The sequence below is a fragment of the Schistocerca piceifrons genome, chromosome 2 (genome assembly GCF_021461385.2).
Source record: "Schistocerca piceifrons isolate TAMUIC-IGC-003096 chromosome 2, iqSchPice1.1, whole genome shotgun sequence".
NCBI lineage: Eukaryota > Metazoa > Arthropoda > Insecta > Orthoptera > Acrididae > Schistocerca > Schistocerca piceifrons.
In genome coordinates this window covers 934552915-934572009 of record NC_060139.1, presented here as the reverse complement: position 1 = coordinate 934572009, position 19095 = coordinate 934552915, and positions in this window count along the sequence as shown.

Below are 19095 nucleotides of genomic sequence, written 5' to 3'. Positions count from 1 at the left end.
TTGTGTAATACTGTTATATTGCAATCCCAAAGTTCTACCAGTCTCCAAATAGTGCTAGCATTAAAATGATATAAATAGGTAATTAGACTATCATAGCAGTACGTGCATATTTTTAACTTCCCATAACAGTAATGGATGAATCAAAATTGGTTTTTCCTCTTCCTTTTTTGTCCCAAACTTACCTGTAATTAGAAACTGTCACTGTGTAGAACAAATGTCATAAACGGCAGCACTTACATTAAATTCAGTTGTAAGCAAGAACTGAACTGATTTAAAAAAAACAACACAACTAAGCCCAAGTAAGCCCAAAAATGTGCAGTAGTTGGTCTTGGATAACGTATGGGTGGGTGATAACAGATAGTGCTATCATTTTATCGATAATTTAAACCTATCGATGGCCTTGTAGACTTTCGACAGTGCATATTCACTTTTAGTCATGTGATTGAAAATTAAATATCTTTCAATATCGCTTCACGGCAGCTAGGTCGTGTGTGGTTTCATTTTGGTGATTGGAAGAGGGGGGGGGGGGGGGGGAGAGTCCGGATCATCTGGACCCGCCCCTTTGGGTACGTCCTTCAGTAGTATGAGTTAGCAAGAAGAGTCGGTATTGGGCCATGTACGGCTATAATTTTAATTGTGGTCACTGGTGTCGTGGGGTCGAATCATTCACGTCTTACTGATGTGTAGTAAATTATGATCTTAAACTACGTTACAGGATAACGAATATCAAATAGCAGCCGATAACGTGTAAACAGCAGTGGAAGGCAGTAGAGTCCCTAACAATTTGACAGTCCATCGGAACCAACAAGTCCGACCTGTAGCTAAATTTTACTAAGTATAAGATTTTACAAAACTTTTCTGTCACGTGAAGTATATTATCGAGTCTAAGCTTTTTTTTATTTTTTTTTTAAATTTGTGGCAACGTCTTATGGGACCAAACTGCTGAGGTCATCGGTTACTAAGCCTACACGCTACTTAACCTACACTCACGCTCATAAATTAAGGATAATGCTGATACATGATGAAACAACGCTCTGGTGGCGGGTTTGCGGGTTTAAATCACCATGGGGTATGACCATGCGGTGCATTTGACATTCGGTCGTCGCACGGTGGCGCTGGCAACAGTCCACATACGCAGAGGTGTGTTGGTGCATGTCAGAGTACGGTGAAGCGAGTAAGTGTGCAGACGTTTTCAGACTTACTAATGGTGGTTGTGTGTTGAGAACGGCACAAAGAACACATATTGATGACGTTATGAGGGGTAGAATACTAGGGCGACTGGAGGCTGGTCGAACACAGCAGGTCGTAGCACGAGCCCTCTGTGTGCCACAAAGTGTGATTTCAAGATTATGGCAACGATTCCAGCAGACAGGAAACGTGTCCAGGCGCTACAGTACGGGACGTCCACAGTGTACAACACCACAAGAAGACCGATACCTCACCAGCAGTGCCCGAAGACTGCCACGGAGTACTGCAGGTAGCCTTGATCGGGACCTTACTGCAGCCACTGGAACCGTTGTCTCCAGACACCCAGTCCACAGACGAGTGAACAGTCATGGTTTATTCGCCCGGAGACCTGCAAGGTGCATTCCACTGACCCCTGGTCAGAGGAGAGCCCGTAAAGCCTAGTGTCAAGAACACAGCACATGGTCATTGGAACAGTGGTCCCAGGTTATGTTCACGGACGAGTCCAGGTATATTCTAAACAGTGATTCTCACCGGGTTTTCACCTGGCGTGAACCAGGAACCAGATCATCATCATCATCATCATCAGTTATCTGCTATATTAGCAGGTCCTTTGCCTCTCCATTTTCTGCGATCCATTGCTTCCTTCTTAAGGCTGCTGTATGTTGTACCGTCCATCATGTCATCCAGTATCTGGAATCTCTTCCTTCCTCGCTTTCTTTTCCCTTCTACATAACCTTCTAAAACTGTTTTTATCAGTCCGTCATTCTTTCTTAATATATCCCAATCCAATTTCTTTTTCTTCTTTTTATTACATCTAGTAACTGCCTTTTCTCTCCCACTCTTCTCAGTACCTCTTCATTTTTTACTCTGTCCATCCAACTTATTCCTTCCATCTTCCGCCATGTCCAGATCTCAAAAGCCTCCAGCCTTTCTCTGTCTTTTTTCCTCATAGTCCATGTTTCAGCGCCATATTGAAGAACACTCCATACAAGACATTTTATGAGTCTCTTTCTCAGTTCTCTGTCCATACCGCTGCAGAAGATTCTCCTTTTCTTATAAAACGCCTCTTTTGCCATTGCTATCCTTGTTTTAATTTCTGTGGTGCACTTCCAGTCGGTGTCTATCCTGCTTCCAAGATACTTAAAATTTTGCACCTGTTCTAGTTTTTCTCCATTCAGCACAATTTTTAGTTCCTTATTTCCTCCTATTGCCAATACTTTTGTTTTATTTGTGTTAATTTTCATTCCATATTTTTTTCCGTTAGTTGCAATGGTGTCCACCAAATCCTGTAATTCTTTTTCCCCTGTGGCTAGAAGGACCATGTCATCAGCAAATCTCAAGCACCCTACTCTTCTTCCTCCAATTTCTACTCCTTTGTCATCTAATGAGCATTGGTCAATCATATTTTCCAAGTACAGGTTGAAAAGAGTAGGTGATAAACAGCATCCTTGTCTTACTCCTTTCCCTAGTCTGATCCAGTTCGTACTTTCTCCTCTCACTTTAACTGAAACTTTTTGATTAAGGTACAATGAGTTTATAAGTCTTCTGGTTTTCCAGTCCACTCTCTTTTCCCTGATAATAGTCGCCAGCTTGTCCCAAACCACATTGTCAAATGCCTTTTCTAAATCGATGAAGCACATATATAGGTCTCTTCCTTTTTCAATAAACCTTTCTCCTAAGATTCGTAGGAGCCCTATTGCATCTCTGGTGCCCGTATTCCGTCTAAAGCCAAACTGCTCCTCGCCGAGATTCTCCTCTATTACTTTTTCAAGTCTTTTATTAATTATTCTTAACATCACTTTGGCTGCATGTGAAATGAGGCTGATTGTCCTGTGCTCGCTGCATTTCTTGGTTCCTTGTTTTTTCGGCAATGGAATCATTACTGTTGTCAAAAAGTCCTCAGGCCATTCACCACTGTCATATATTTTATTACATAACCTCAATATTTCTCTTATTCCATTGTGGTTCAAGCATTTTAGTATTTCTCCCGGTATTGTATCTGTACCTACTGCTTTGCCATTTTTCATTGCAGCAATAGCAGACTTTACTTCTTCCATTATGATGGTCGGTCCTTTCTCTTTATCACTTACACTGTTGTGTGATTCAAGTTCCAGAGTTTCTGGTTTGCTATTTGTGTCATATAGCTCTTTTATATATTCTTCCCATCTCTGGAGGACATCGTCACGATCTTTATACACTACCTCTTCGTCTTTACTCAAAATTTCCATAGTAGCACTTCCTGCTCTGTTTTGTTCCCATGTCATAGTCTTTACTCTGTTGTATAGTAAGTCGTATCTTCCTTTCCTGTCCAGTTCTTCAATTTCATCACATTCCTCTTTTAGCCATTTTTTCCTAGCCTGCTCTGTTTCTCTTCGCAGTTCGTTATTTAACCTTCGGTATCTCTTTCTTGCATCTTCAGTGTTCTTGTTTTTCAATTTTCTTCTCTCCTCCATCTTGGAAATCATTTCTTGTGTGACCCATGGTTTTTTTGACCTTTTCCCTTTTACATATCCTATATTTTGCTGTCCTGCTTTAATGATTCCTTCTTTCAGCATATTCCAGTACTCGTTGGCATTATCAGGTGCTTCTTTGTCTCGTAATGTGTTTAGAAAGTCCCGAGACAGCATTTCTGTAATTTGTTCTTTGTTGGACCTTATCTTCTCTAGATCCCATTTCTTCACCATTGTCGCCTTTTTCGGTTTTTTCATTCTTATTTCTATTTCTGCCATAAGTAAGTTGTGGTCACTATTAATATCTGCACCTGGTAATGTGTGCACCTTCTTGATTCCATTCCTGTATCTTTCTTCTACCAGTATAAAATCGATTTGGTTTCTATATTTATCCCCTGGTGATTTCCAAGTGTAGAGCCTCCTCTTATGGTTCTTGAACCATGTGTTTGCCACTATCAGCTGCCTTTCCCTGCAGAAGTTAATTAACCATTCACCTCTGTCATTTCTCTTTCCAAGACCATGACTGCCTACTATGTTTCCCTCTTTCCCTTCTCCCACAATGGCGTTCCAGTCTCCCATTACTATTTTGCAGCATTTTTTATTTTCGTCCATTATTCTCTCTATTACATTGTACGTTTCCTCTACAATTTGGTCATCATGTTCTGAAGTTGGCATATACACCTGGACAATCAGTAAATCTTTTTGTGCTCCTTTCAGCCTTACACCAATAACCCGGTCATTTGCATAGTCTATATATTCCTTTATCATAATCATTCCTACTCCATTAATTCCTTTTACTTCTCCTCCTGAGTAGTAGAATACATATTCATCTGACTGCAACTCTCCATGTCCATTCCATCTTACTTCAGCAACTCCTACGAGGTCCATATGATTCTTTTCCATCTCTCTTTTAAGGTTTTCTAGTTTTCCTGCTTGTAGCAGAGTTCTGACATTCTAGGTACCAATTCTCGTTTTGATTTTTTGCCACCTTTCAAGTTGTCCCCCCCCCCCCCCCCCCCCGGAGATCCGAATGGGGGACTATTTTACCTCCGGACACTGATTTAACATTAGAGGAAGCCATTTTTTGTGCATAAAATGGAGACTGCATTATGCAGGGAAGATAATCTGCGGTGGTATTCCGTTGCCTTCCGCAGTTCTGGAGGCCGCCCCTAACATGGGATACAGACGCCTTTTGCAGCCGCCCGCTCCGGGTCAGACGCTGCATGAGAAGTATAGGTTGGAAAATGAAAGACCCCTAGCCCTCGAAACCTAATAGCGTCAGGGTCGGAAAAGAACAAGAGCTGGCCGATGGTGGCCAGATAGGAAAGATAAGAGTGAGGAGCCTGGCATAAGTAAGTGGAAGCAATGCCAGGACTCAGCTCGGGGCCCCGTGGTCGCCAGCCAGGAACCAGCCAGGAACCAGATATTAACCCCTTAATGTCCTTGAAAGGGCTCTGTATGGAGGCCGTGGTTTGATGGCGTGGGGTGGGATTATGATTGGTGCACGTACACGAGGAACTGTAACAGGCAGGGTGTATCGGAATGTCATTTTGCACCAGTATGTCCGCCTTTTCAAGGGTGCAGTGCGACCCACCTTCCTCCTGATGGATGATAACGCACGGTCCCACCGAGCTGCCATCGTGGAGGAGTACCTTGAAACAGAAGATATCAGGCGAATGGAGTGGCCTGCCTGTTCTCCAGACCTAAACCCCATAAAGCACGTCTGGGATGCTCGCGGTCGACCTATCGCTGCACGTCTTGAAACCCCTAGGACACTTCAGGAGTTCCGACAGGCACTGGTGCAAGAATGGGAGGTTATACCCCAGCAGCTGCTCGCCTACCTGATCCAGAGTATGCCAACCCGTTGTGCGGCCTGTGTACGTGTACATGGTGATCATATCCCATATTGATGTCGGGGTACAAGCGCAGGAAACAGTGGCGTTTTGTAGCACATGTGTTTCGTGACGGTTTTCTCAACTTATCACCAATACCGTGGACTTACAGATCTGTGTCGTGTGTGTTCCCTATGTGCCTATGTTATTAGCACCAGTTTTGTGTAGTACCACGTTGTGTGGCACCACATTTTGTAATTATCCTTAATTTATGAGCATGAGTGTAACTTAAACTCACTTACACACCCATGCCCGAGGGAGGACTCGAACCTGCGGGAGGACGGGTAGGGGGGGGGGGGGGTCGAATGAGCCGCATGAAGCGTGACAAAAGGCGCCCTAGACCGCGCAGCTCTCTAAGCTTTTTGTATTTACATATATTGGCTACTGTTGGTACTTCTGTATGGCATCGGTGGTTATTGTCGCTTATTAAATTGCTGTCTGTGATTCTGTAATATATGTTTGTATTTTAGCGTATTTGTGAATGCTTGTTGGTCCTTTTTCACATCAGTGAATGGTGTCCAATATATTTTAGTTTATGTTTACATGTTAACGAATTTCTCACAGCATATGTTTTAGTTGTGTCAACGATGCCATATGGTTACAAAGTTGCTTTATGTAATCTACGAAATTAGTTTATTAACCGTTTAATCCTTACTGCTAATTTTATCTTTGCCTATGTAATGTTTTTGTTACGTCTCTGTTTATCCGTTATCGTAATTTAAGATTTCAATAAAATTTTCTATATACTTCGATAAAGATGGAAGCTGAAGAAATGAATTTGAATTTGTACCACGACTGGGACTTGAACCCTGATCTCCTAACGAGCAGGAGACCTGGCTTCTAGTCCCGGCCGTCCCACAAATTTTAATTCATTGCTTCATCTTCCATCCTTATCGAAGATAAAGTTGAGACTCATAATACGTCTCCGGAAAAATTTATTCCATCAGACCAATCTTCTATATAATTTCTGCTTTTAAGGTCAGTTTATTCGTTTAGTGTGTTCTGAGGTTGCTTTAATGTGCGCATATATATTTCCATCTCTGGTTCGACACGTTTACATAAAACAGTATTTAAAACTTCTCAATAAGCAGCAATTGAAGAACGTCTTGTAATTTTGCTTGTTCCAATAATAGCTATGGTTCTATGCTTTTATCCAACACCTGGTCGATCGTGCTTGACTAAGTGTTTTAATATTTTATATTTGCAATGTCTGTAGAAATGTTGTTAGTTTTGCTGTAATTTGTCACTTCTATGTTTTTATTGATAAGATTGTGGTTGACCTTTCTTGACATGCATCATATTACGGCGATTATTTTAAGACGCTTGGGTTTGCTCTTTCATTTTTCTTGAATGTTTACAGATCATAAAAGCATTTAAGAATGTTCATCTTTTGTAAGTCTTAAATTCTTGCCAGTTTCACTTCAAAACAGCCAAGTTGCCTTTACCTCTTCTTCGGCTAAAGCCCGCTAATAGCCAACGTCAATCCTCCGTTTGCCTCTGACTGCTCGCCCTTTGCAGTGGAACTTCAGCTGTCTGCCTGGACCCGTAACTCCTTCATCTGGAAAACCACATAACTAACTCTGAAATATTTTCATCAGCCCATTACTTATCCAGCATACAAGTTAAGTTATAACAACACTGTGCCCTGCTAGACACGGTGCTGTTGGATGTGGTATGACCTTGCATTTCTCTGACCTTTGAACTGGCTTACCCAACCAGTTAAGGGGGGATCTACTGCTTAACGTGGACTCGGCGTTTTTCACGTGTACAAACATTGCTGAAGATGGAACAAGTGCTTAGAAACTGATTACAGCTATATTCATCTACTTAGTGTATATCTACATACATATTCCGCAAGCCACCATAAGATATTTCGCGGAAGGTACCTTGTACCAGTGACAGTCATTTCCTTTTCTGTTCCACTCGCAAATGAAACGAGGGAAAAGCGACTGTCTGTATGTTCCTGAAAGATTCCTGATTTCTTTTATTTTGTCTACGTTGTCCTTACTCGTGAGCTACGTTGGTAACAAGAGAATCGTTCTGCAGCCTGTCGTAAACAGGAATTTTCTACACTTTCTCAGCAGTGTTTTGTGAGAAACCCCGCGAGTGACTGCGGGTCTAAACCAGATCTTTGGTACTGTATCTGGTACTTAACACCTGTGCCATTTCCTTGTTTTGTTTTTAGTACAAAACTTTATACAATAAATGAACAGTCACATTACAGTAACACGAATAAAGCTATTTCGCAAATTTTGTACACTCTGAAGCACTTTAACGTGTCTTCGGTGTAAACTTTTTATAAGAAAATTAGGTCGATTAATGAGTGAGGTCTTTGGTGACTGCTATGTAGGAGACGTCTTATGATGAACACGAAAGTTTCATCTTCCGCTGAACATGACTGTGAGAAATCCGAAAAAGAAGAGAATCTAAGCGTTTGAGGTGTGGTGCTATACAAGGATGTTGAAAATTACGTCGATTGATAATAAAGAAAATGAGGAGACTACGCATAGTGTGTAAACGAACATATGGAGAAGGGGCAAGATGACAGTACATGTGATATGACATTGTGAAATAAGTTTCATGGTACTAGATGTGACCGTGGAGAGCAAAAATTGTAGGGGAAGGCAGAAACTGGAATATATCCCACGAATAATAGAAGATGTCGTGTGCAAGTGCTTCTCCGACATGAAGGCGGTGGCACAGGAGAGTAAATCGTGGCGGCGGAATCAAACCAGACAGAAGACTGATGAAAAAAAAAGAAAAAAAAACAGAGGAAAGTGTCATTCCACTCCAGAACGAGAGAAAATTCTTACTTGGTTTGCTATTCTTTGCAGCTTTACGGGGACCTCGTGCCAATGAGACGCAAATGCTAACTACTTGTTTTCGGAGAATGTAATGCAGTCAGACATCAGATTCGCTAGCAACGATGAGTATGCCAAAAATATGTTGGTAACGATGAGGTAGTTAAATGGTTTTCCGCAGACAAAAATTAATCCGGCAGATAACACCAACCAGCCTTCAAGGCGTGACTCATTGCATTTTGATCAGATTGTCTAAAACTGCGACGTCTGTTTGTTTACTGACTCATAACGAGAAAACAGGTTTTTTATTTCAAAACATGTTATGGAATTCACAGAATCATAGCGTAGTTGATACTGCACGTAGTGCGTAATATCGATGAGGCCCAAACAAGTGGACGCTCCGTGCTGATGGTGCTATTTTAATTTCTGTTGTTTGAATATTAAATTTTGGTGGTTGGCATTATATTTCTTATTATGATTTCATTTCGAGATCTTTTGAACTAAAGCTTATTCTACATCTACATCTACATCTACATTGATACTCCGCAAGCCACCCAACGGTGTGTGGCGGAGGGCACTTTACGTGCCACTGTCATTACCTCCCTTTCCTGTTCCAGTCGCGTATGGTTCGCGGGAAGAACGACTGTCTGAAAGCCTCCGTGCGCGCTCTAATCTCTCTAATTTTACATTCGTGATCTCCTCGGGAGGTATAAGTAGGGGGAAGCAATATATTCGATACCTCATCCAGAAACGCACCCTCTCGAAACCTGGCGAGCAAGCTACACCGCGATGCAGAGCGCTTCTCTTGCAGAGTCTGCCACTTGAGTTTATTAAACATCTCCGTAACGCTATCACGGTTACGAAATAACCCTGTGACGAAACGCGCCGCTCTTCTTTGGATCTTCTCTATCTCCTCCGTCAAACCGATCTGGTACGGATCCCACACTGATGAGCAATACTCAAGTATAGGTCGAGCGAGTGTTTTGTAAGCCACCTCCTTTGTTGATGGACTACATTTTCTAAGCACTCTCCCAATGAATCTCAACCTGGTACCCGCCTTACCAACAATTAATTTTATATGATCATTCCACTTCAAATCGTTCCGCACGCATACTCCCAGATATTTTACAGAAGTAACTGCTACCAGTGTTTGTTCCGCTATCATATAATCATACAATAAAGGATCCTTCTTTCTATGTATTCGCAATACAAGATTAATTGTTGTAGCTTCACAGTATCATAAGATGATTCTCTGGATTCACTGTCTGATTACACCTACGACTACCTACAACTTATTTCCACATTACATATCTACATCTAAGCCTGTGTTCCGTAAGCTGCTTTTTTGTTTCAAAAAATGTTCAATCTTATGGGACTTAACTGCTAAGGTCATCAGTCCCTAAGCTTACACACTACTTAACATAAATTATGCTAAGGACAAACACACACACCCATGCCCGAGGGAGGACTCGAACCTCCGCCGGGATCAGCAGCACAGTCCATGACTGCAGCGCCATAGACCGCTTGGTTAATCCCGCGCGGCTTTCTGGTTTCGTTCACTAGTGATTATATGCACTTCTCTCATATCACATCCTGAAATCTATACACCAAGGCAGTCAGTCGCAGTATTTGTTTGCTTCTGAAAAACTTTTTACTCAGTAACTGACGAAGGCGTATTAATGTAAGAAAGATCATGTGGAGTATCAGTCAAAATCTGAGACTGGAGAGAGAGTTTCTTAGTAGGGAGGACGTAACATGTTATCTTGGACTGCGAGTCATCGGCAGATGTAGAAGCAACTTTAGGTGTGTCCAGGTAAATGTGTTGGAACTTTTCATGTTGTATTGTAACGAACTAGCGGACAATATTAATAGTAACCTCAGTCAATTGAGATTCAGGTGTACTATGTGAAAAAAGCTGCATAAATATTCACTAATATCTTGACAGGCTTTCAATGTGGGTCAAAGCTGGGGAACTTGCTTTAAATGTTGGTAAAAGCGGAAACTTGTAATCCTATGATTATGTTAGGAGTTTCAGCGAAAATATGGCCACCCTATACGACCTGAACTCTTCTAGCAACTACTTGCAAGGTGAATTTTAAGGAGGCGTGTCAGCAGAATTTTGGGTTCTGCGATCAGTTTGAAACCTATTGTTAACACAGTTTGTATGAGTAAGTTTGATATCTTTTGTTTGTATATTTTTCCTATCTCAAAGTACAGTTTAGTGATCACTGAGATGTAGGCACAGCATTCACACAAAAAACGGGATTAGCATGGTCTCTCTCTCTCTCTCTCTCTCTCTCTCTCTCACACACACACACACACACACACACACACACACGCACACACACACACACATATATATATATATATATGCACACCGTAAGATAAGTTTTTCGCTACAGTGACGAAAGTACTGAATCACATTCAGAAATATGCTTTGTTTTTACGGTTACGCGAAGAAAACTGTCGAAGAAGAGGAGTATTTTTTTCACTTTAACAACTAGAGAATGATTCTATATTGTTGTCGTAGACAAAATTTGTATTTGTCGAAATAAAATGATTCTCATGTGACCACGGATACAAGAGGTAAAAAAAAAAAAAACGGGTTTCCAAGTTTGCTGGAGTGGATAACGATTACCGTCATAGAGATACGGCATCTGCGTAAATGAAATGAGTACTTGAAAACTGTCCAATCACAGTCACGAAAGGCAGATAATATTTCTTGTCACATGGATGTCTTTTTTTCACTGATATCAGGGAATGCATTTTACTTGTGTACCCACCACTGCCGTTAAGATTCTTTTTCTAATTTAACGTACTGCTCGATATCTGATTTCATCATCATTAGTCTACTGCAATAATGTGTAAAATAGTCATTTTAGCGCCAGGTCATCACAATATGCAGTTATTTTAAAGCACTGTAGACTTTTTATTTTCTAACATCGTTGATATGTTTTGCAATTTACACAGGCTGATTCAAAATTCCTATTACAGACTTACAGAGGGTGCAGAGGGGACTTGGCAGTCGTAGTTTTGATAAGGAACGCACGTCCGGACCTGCGCCCTTGGCATGTAAAATCAGTTTGAGTATCGAATCACTTCCAAATCTCCCACTTCACAGTACGCACTCATCGGAGCCGATGTCATGGGCAATGTTTCGAGTACTTGTTCTCGGCTGCTTTTCCACGTGACGAAGGACGCCATCTTCAAAGTTGAGAGTGCAGCGGCGTCCTTGGAGCACCGGAGTGCCGAAGGCAGCCAACACCCCCGCCCCCTTACGCCGCTCACTTTCGAACGTATCGATTTATTCCCGGCAGTCTTTGTTGAAGTCGGACGAAGTTTGGTGTGGGTACCTGTTGTCATGTCCTAGTTCATGAACCACGGGCAACGTATGAGTGGCCAGGTAAGTGGTCCTGACAGTCAGGATACCAGTTACCTTGGAATAAGGCTGGGCATCTCGGACATATTCTGAGTCGTGGTCACCTTAGTGCTCAGACGGCAAAGACTACCAAACCACCGGTTAGTCCCTCAGCCGTTAGGGGTAAAACCCAATGGGACTCGGGGCAAGTAAGGCTAGCAACCTGCTTCCCTGGTACTTGAAATATGATGCTGGCAACAATCAGAGCAAAATGCCTCGGACCTTTGGAGGTGGCGGAGACCCACCTCCAATTGATGAACCAGGGACTACTACGATACGACTCGGCAAACGAATGGTAACGAGATGGGGAGCTGTTAATATCAAATGGGGGCTACTCTGGGAAGAAGGTAGAGTTGGCAGAGGTTGCAAGTAAGATGGGCTTGGACATTTTAGCTCTTAGTGACATTCGGGTAAGGGGTGATAACGAAGAAGAAGTGAGAGAATACAAGGTTTACCTGTCAGGAGTCAAAGCAGGAATAGCACAATGGGGTGTAGGGCTTTACATCAGGAAAGAAATGGAATCCAGCGTAGTTGCAGTAAGATACGTAAACGAAGGACTGATGTGGATAGATTTGACAGTGTCTAACAAGAAAATTAGGATTGTGTCAGTATATTCGCAATGTGAAAGGACATATCAAGATAAGATGGATAGTTTTTATGAGGCACTCAGTGACATAGTTGTTAGAGTAAAGGACAAGGACAGTGTTCTGCTCATGGGCGATTTTAATGCCAGGATTTGAAATCGAATAGAAGGGTATGAAAAGGTTATGGGTAAATTTGGAGAGGATATGGAGGCCAACAGGAACGGGAAACAACTCTTGGATTTCTGTGCCAGTATGGGCTTAGTAATCACAAACTCATTTTCTAAACATAAGAACATTCACCGGTATACGTGGGAAGGCAGGGGAACCAGATCTGTCATTGACTATATAATAACAGATCAGGAATTAGGAAGGCTGTGAGGGACACACGTGTATTCAGGGTATTCTTTGATGACACTGATCACTATTTAATCTGCAGTGAAATTGGTATTGTGAGGCCGAAAGTGCAGCAAGTCAGGTCCATATGAAGGAGGATAAGAGTGGAGAAACTTCAGGATAAGGAAATCAGGCACAAGTACATAACAGTGATCTCAGAAAGGTACCAGTTAGTTGAGTGAAGTCAATTACAGTCATTGGAAAAGGAATGGACAAGGTACAGGGACACAGCACTAGAAGTGGCTAAAGAATGTCTTGGAACAATAGTGTGTAAAAGTAGGATGAAGTAAACATCTTGGTGGAATGACACAGTCAAGGCAGCCTGTAAAAGGAAAAAGATGGCGTATCAAAAATGGCTACATACTAAAACTCAGGTAGACAGAGAAAGGTATGTTGAAGAAAGAAACAAAGCCAAACAGATAATTGCAGCATCCAAGAAGAAATCTTGGGAAAACTTTGGAAACAGGTTGGGGACTACGGCTCAAGCTGCTGGAAAACCATTCTGGAATGTAATTAGCAGTCTTCGAAACGGAGGTAAGAGGGAAATGACAAGTATTATGGACAGGTCAGGAAAACTGCTGGTGAATCCTGTTGATGCTTTGGGCAGATGGAGGGAATATTTTGAAGAGTTGGTCAATGTAGGTGAAAATACGATGAGTAATGTTTCAGATTTCGATGTACAATGGGATAGGAATGATGATGGAAATAGGATCACATTTGAGGAAGTGGAGAAAATGGTCAATATATTGCAGTGCAATAAAGCGGCTGGGGTGGATGAAATTAAGTCGGAACTCATGAAATACAGTGGAATGTCAGGTCTTAAATGGCTACACAGGATAATTGAAATGGCCTGGGAGTCGGGACAGGTTCCATCAGACTGGACGAAAGCACTAGCCACACCAATCTTTAAACATGGAAACAGAAAAGATTGTAACAACTACAGAGGTATCTCTTTAATCAGCGTTGTGGGTAAATTATTCTCAGGTATTGTTGAAAGGAAAGTGCGAGTATTAGTTGAGGACAAATTGGATGAAAATCAGTGTGGGTTTAGGCCTCTTAGAGGTTGTCAGGACCAGATCTTTAGCTTACGGCAAATAATGGAGAAGTGTTACGAGTGGAACAGGGAATTGTATCCATGCTTTATAGATCTAGAAAAGGCATATGATCGGGTTCCTAGAAGGAAGGTATTGTCTGTTCTACGAGATTATGGAATCGGAGGCAAACTTTTGCAAGCAATTAAAGGTCTTTACATAGATAGTCAGGCAGCAGTTAGAGTTGACGGTAAAATGAGTTCATGGTTCAGAGTAGTTTCAGGGGTAAGACAAGGCTGCAATCTGTTTCCACTGTTGTTCATATTATTTATGGATCATATGTTGAAAACAATAGACTGGCTGGGTAAGATTAAGATATGTGAACACAAAATAAGCAGTCTTGCATATGCGGATGACTTAGTTGTGATGGCAGATTCGATTGAAAGTTTGCAAAGTAATATTTCAGAGCTAGATCAGAAATGTAAAGACTATGGTATGAAGATTAGCATCTCCAAAACGAAAGTAATGTCAGTGGGAAAGAAATATAAACGGATTGAGTGCCAAATCAGGCAGGTGGACGGTTTCAAGTACTTAGGATGCATATTCTCACAGGATGGCAACGTAGTGAAAGAACTTGAAGCGAGGTGTAGCAAAGATAATGCAGTGAGCGCTCAGCTACGATCTACTCTCTTCTGCAAGAAGGAAGTCAGTACCAAGACTAAGTTATCTGTGCACCGTTCAATCTTTCGACCAACTTTGTTGTATGGGAGCGAAAGCTGGGTGGATTCAGGTTAACTTATCAATAAGGTTGAGGTTACGGATATCAAAGTAGCTAGGATGATTGCAGGTACTAGTAGATGGGAAAAAAAGCAGTAGGGTGTCCACAATGAGGAAATCAAAGAAAAACTGGGAATGAACTCTATAGATGTAGCAGTCAGGGCGAACAGGCTTAGATGGTGGGGTCATGTTACACGCATGGGAGAAGCAAGGTGACCCAAGAGACTCATGGATTCAGCAGTAGAGGGTAGGAGGAGTCGGGGTAGACGAAGGAGAAGATACCTGGATTCGGTTAAGAATGATTTTGAAGTAATAGGTTTAACATCAGAAGAGGCACCAATGTTAGCACGGAATAGGGGATCATGGAGGAATTTTATAAGGGGGACTATGCTCCAGACTGAAACCTGAAAGGCATAATCAGTTTTAAAAGATGATGATGAAACAGCAGTTGACCGGCGTTGCCTGGTGAAACGTTGTTGTGATGCCTCGTGTAAGGAGGAGAAATGCGTACCGTCACGTTTCCGACTTTGATAAAAGTCGGATTGTAGCCTATCGCGATTGCGGTTTATCGTATCGCGACATTCCTGCTCGCGTTGGTCGAGATCCAATGACTGTTAGTAGAGTACGGAATCGGTGGGTTCTGGAGGGTAATACGGAACGCCGTGCTGGATCCCAACGGCCTCGTATCACTAGCAGTCGAGATGACAGGCATCTTATCCGCATGGCTGTAACGGATCGTGCAGCCACGTCTCGATCCCCGAGTCAACGGATGGAGACGTATGCAAGACAACAACCATCTGCACGAACAGTTCGACGACGTTTGGAGCAGCATGGACTATCAGCTCGGAGACCACGGCTGCGGTTACCCTTGACGCTGCATCATAGACAGGAGCGCCTGCGGTGGTGTACTCAACGTCGAACATGGGTGCACGAATGGCAAAACGCCATTTTTTCGGATGAATCAAGGTTCTGTTTACAGCATCATGATGGTCGCATCCGCGTTTGGCGACATCGCGGTGAATGCACATTGGAAGCGTGTATTCGTCATCGCCATCTGGCGTATCACCCGGCGTGATGGTATGTGGTGCCATTGGTTACACGTCTCGGTCACCTCTTGTTCTCATTGGCGGCACTTTGACCAGTGGTCGTTACATTTCAGATGTGTTACGACCCGTGGCTTTACCCTACATTCGATCCCTGCGAAACCCTACATTTTAGCAGGATGATGCACGACTTCATGTTGCAGGTCCTGTACGTGCCTTTCTGGATACAGAAAATGTTCGACTGCTGCCGTGGCCAGCACGTTCTCCAGATCTCTCACCAATTGAAAACGTCTGGTCAATGGTGGCCAGGCAAATGGCTCGTCACAGTACGCCAGTCACTACTCCTCATGAACTGTGGTATCGTGTTGGAGCTGCATGGGCAGCTGTACCTTTACACGCCATCCAAGCTCTGACTCTATTCCCAGGTGTATCAAGGCCTTTATTCCGGCCAGAGGTGGTTATTCTGGGTACTGATTTCTCGGGATCTGTGCATCCAAATTGCATGAAAATGTAATCACATGTCAGTTCTAGTATAATATATTTGCCCAATGAATACCCGTTTATCATCTGCATTTCATCTTGGTGTAGCAATTTTAATGGCTAGTAGTGTAGAATACGCAGCAGTAGCGTGGGAAATGCGGCTTCGGGATGCTGCAGAGGGTGCAGAACCGAGCGCTCATGCTCGCTCTGTGCCTTCCCAGAAGATATAGCTCGCAACTGCTGCACCGGGACACTGGCATCTCGCTTTTGCGCGAGAGATTCAAGCAGACTCTACCCCAGTTCTACGTCAAGGCGGAACATTCCCGGAAGAGGCTCATTCAGAACTTGGGCCACTGAATACACCGCAGGCCGACCATGCGTTGGTCTGAACTGCTGAGGGCGTAGACACCCCCTACAGCAGCCTGAGGACGACACAGAAGCCGACCAAACAAGAGGAAAATCCCCAAAGAGAGGCAAAACTGCACCAGTAATAAGAAGTGACGCAGGAATACTGTACTAAGCGGTTAGCCTGGGCAACAGTGAAGCTCAGGATAGGCTTGTCATTTTCAGCGAACAGCGAACAAAGCCCTCTTCTAAGTTCGTGTGCGTGCCAGGGGGTGGGGGATATGAAAGTGATCCGATCTTCAAGCTCATTTTATATCCAAACGGAACATTTCCGCACATGAGTTCCTTGCCAAAATTTCATCTGCAAGTCCCCTCTACAACCCCCAGAAGTCTAAAACAAGAATTTTGAGTCACCGGCATTACATCACCTTCCTCACGCCTGTGTGCTTCATCTGATCACGATAGAAAAGAACTCGATTGAACCCTGGGTACCCTAACGATGGAGTTCTCGCTGTGAGATACGTATCGGAAGTAAAAGCCTGAAAACCGAAGTACGAATGGTCCATAAACTTTTATTAATGAAATATGTATCTTTCACTGTGTCTGTTGCCATTCATTTATAACTTGAAATATAAGAATTCGGTTTTTGATATGTCTGTTTATTGTAAAAAAAAAAAAAAAAAAAAAAAGCATCTGCATCTGTTAGAAAGCAAAAAGCAAGGTTTCACACTACAAAACAAAAAATCGATTGTTGTTAACTTGTAAGTATATAAAGCGAATATGTTGTTTTTTTTCATTTTTTATCAGACTGTCTGTCTGTTTGTACGTCCGTATGTTAAGACCCCTTTCTCTCATGAACGGTTGGACGTAGAAAGTTGAAATTTATGTCACGGTTAAGATCAGTAGTCCTTTGGTGGTGTAAAAATGTTAAGCTTCTATGTCAGTGTAATCTAAAGATGCGTCCATTTATGTGAAATGTTTTCATACTTGCGAACTCACTCATTAAATATCTATAGAGTACATGCCCTTGGCACATAATCGTGAGATTTGGCAAGAAGACAGGTTTCACAGTACAAGCAAAGGAAAAAAAATCAAAAAATTGTGTATTTGTTTTCATATCACATGAAAAATATTGCTTTTGGCATTTGTTATGCGGCTTAAAATTAGAAATTAAAACATTCCCGAAAGTCTTGGAATCCCGGAGACCGATATCTTGCCAGTATCAATTTCGATAACGAGCAAAGATCGTCGAGATCTCCTATTTCTGGAGCGGATGAACAGTCTCGACACGTAAATGAGTTTTTACGGAACCCTTAGTGCACGAGTCCTTTTCCCACCTGGCCCTCGGTTTTTTTTTTTTTAGTTGCACATAGATGGAACTAACCTGAAAATTATCAACATAATGTTACGCGGAATTGGGAACAAAAAAATTTAAAGATGAATTTCAATTAATTTTCACGTTAACGCAACGGGTAACCCCGCTCCTATGGCACGGTACCTGTACTAGTTAACACGTAATGTTGTAATGTTCCTGTATTTTGTCTGGCATGAGCAACGTTATTTGTGTCGTACTGAAACAGTTGAAGCGTTTCGTAGTCTAGTATCGCTGAGAACACAATCAAGTTAGCGTTCTTTTGAATTTGTTTTTAGCCCAGTAACCTCCCCCCCCCCCCCCCCCCCCCCGCCCCAAACCCCCCAACCACCATTCTTTAAAGAACCGAACTCCCGTGCATAAAACAGCTTGAAACGTCTGATAATTTCATAAATAAATTAATGTGTTGGCGTTAAACATATAAAACTTTTATAAATCTTTTGTTAGTTTGGAACTCTGCAGTTGATTAGTACACTTTGAGCAATTTCCCCTCCGTTTTAAGAACAGTTAGATTATACGAATCTCAGTGTTTCTGTCATCATATCTCCTGATTTATACGTCGTAAAGTGATGTAATTTCGCAGGTACTTCCAACGGTGTATGTAGATACTGCCTGTAAAATGTGTAGGTAATAGATTTAGTTGTAAAGATGTAATAAATTGAAATGTTATGCCTGAAACTGAGGTTTTACTGCTGAACAGCAAAAAACGTAGAAGGCGACAAACTTTTTTCTTTTCCTTATTTTGTGTGAAATGTCAACGGGAAAAAGTTCAGAAAATGTTTGAGATTATGGATAAAATCTTGTTGGAAGTCGTTAAGGGCTATCATTCTCAAACACTGCATAAATATTACCTGGATAATTGGCGCGCTGTGAGTTACGTTGCCTCAATATAGATGCACAGTTTCCAACTTTAATACTTGATTTCTTGTGTTAAACGTTTGAGTAGATTATGACATCACTTAACATTTTTAATTTTGGTCAGTAAATCTATGAAACACTAAAAAACAAATTTTTGTTGCTTCTGGAAGCCGTTAGATACGCATCCTGCAACTGGTACTGTGTGACCGTTTTAGCCGTTTGTTAATAAAGACAGATGATTTAAAGTAGAGAAAGGAAGAACCAAAATTATACGCTGTGCGAATTAGAGCAATATATACTCTGACTGAAAAAGTCGCAACAGCAAGACAACAGTTAACGTGGAATAATGAAATTTCTGGAATACATTTGTCTAGGTAGCATATTTCAGTGATTAACATTGCAAGATCACAGGTTTATGTAAGTGCTACATAAGCCACTGGAAATGTGAAATGTTGGTACATTA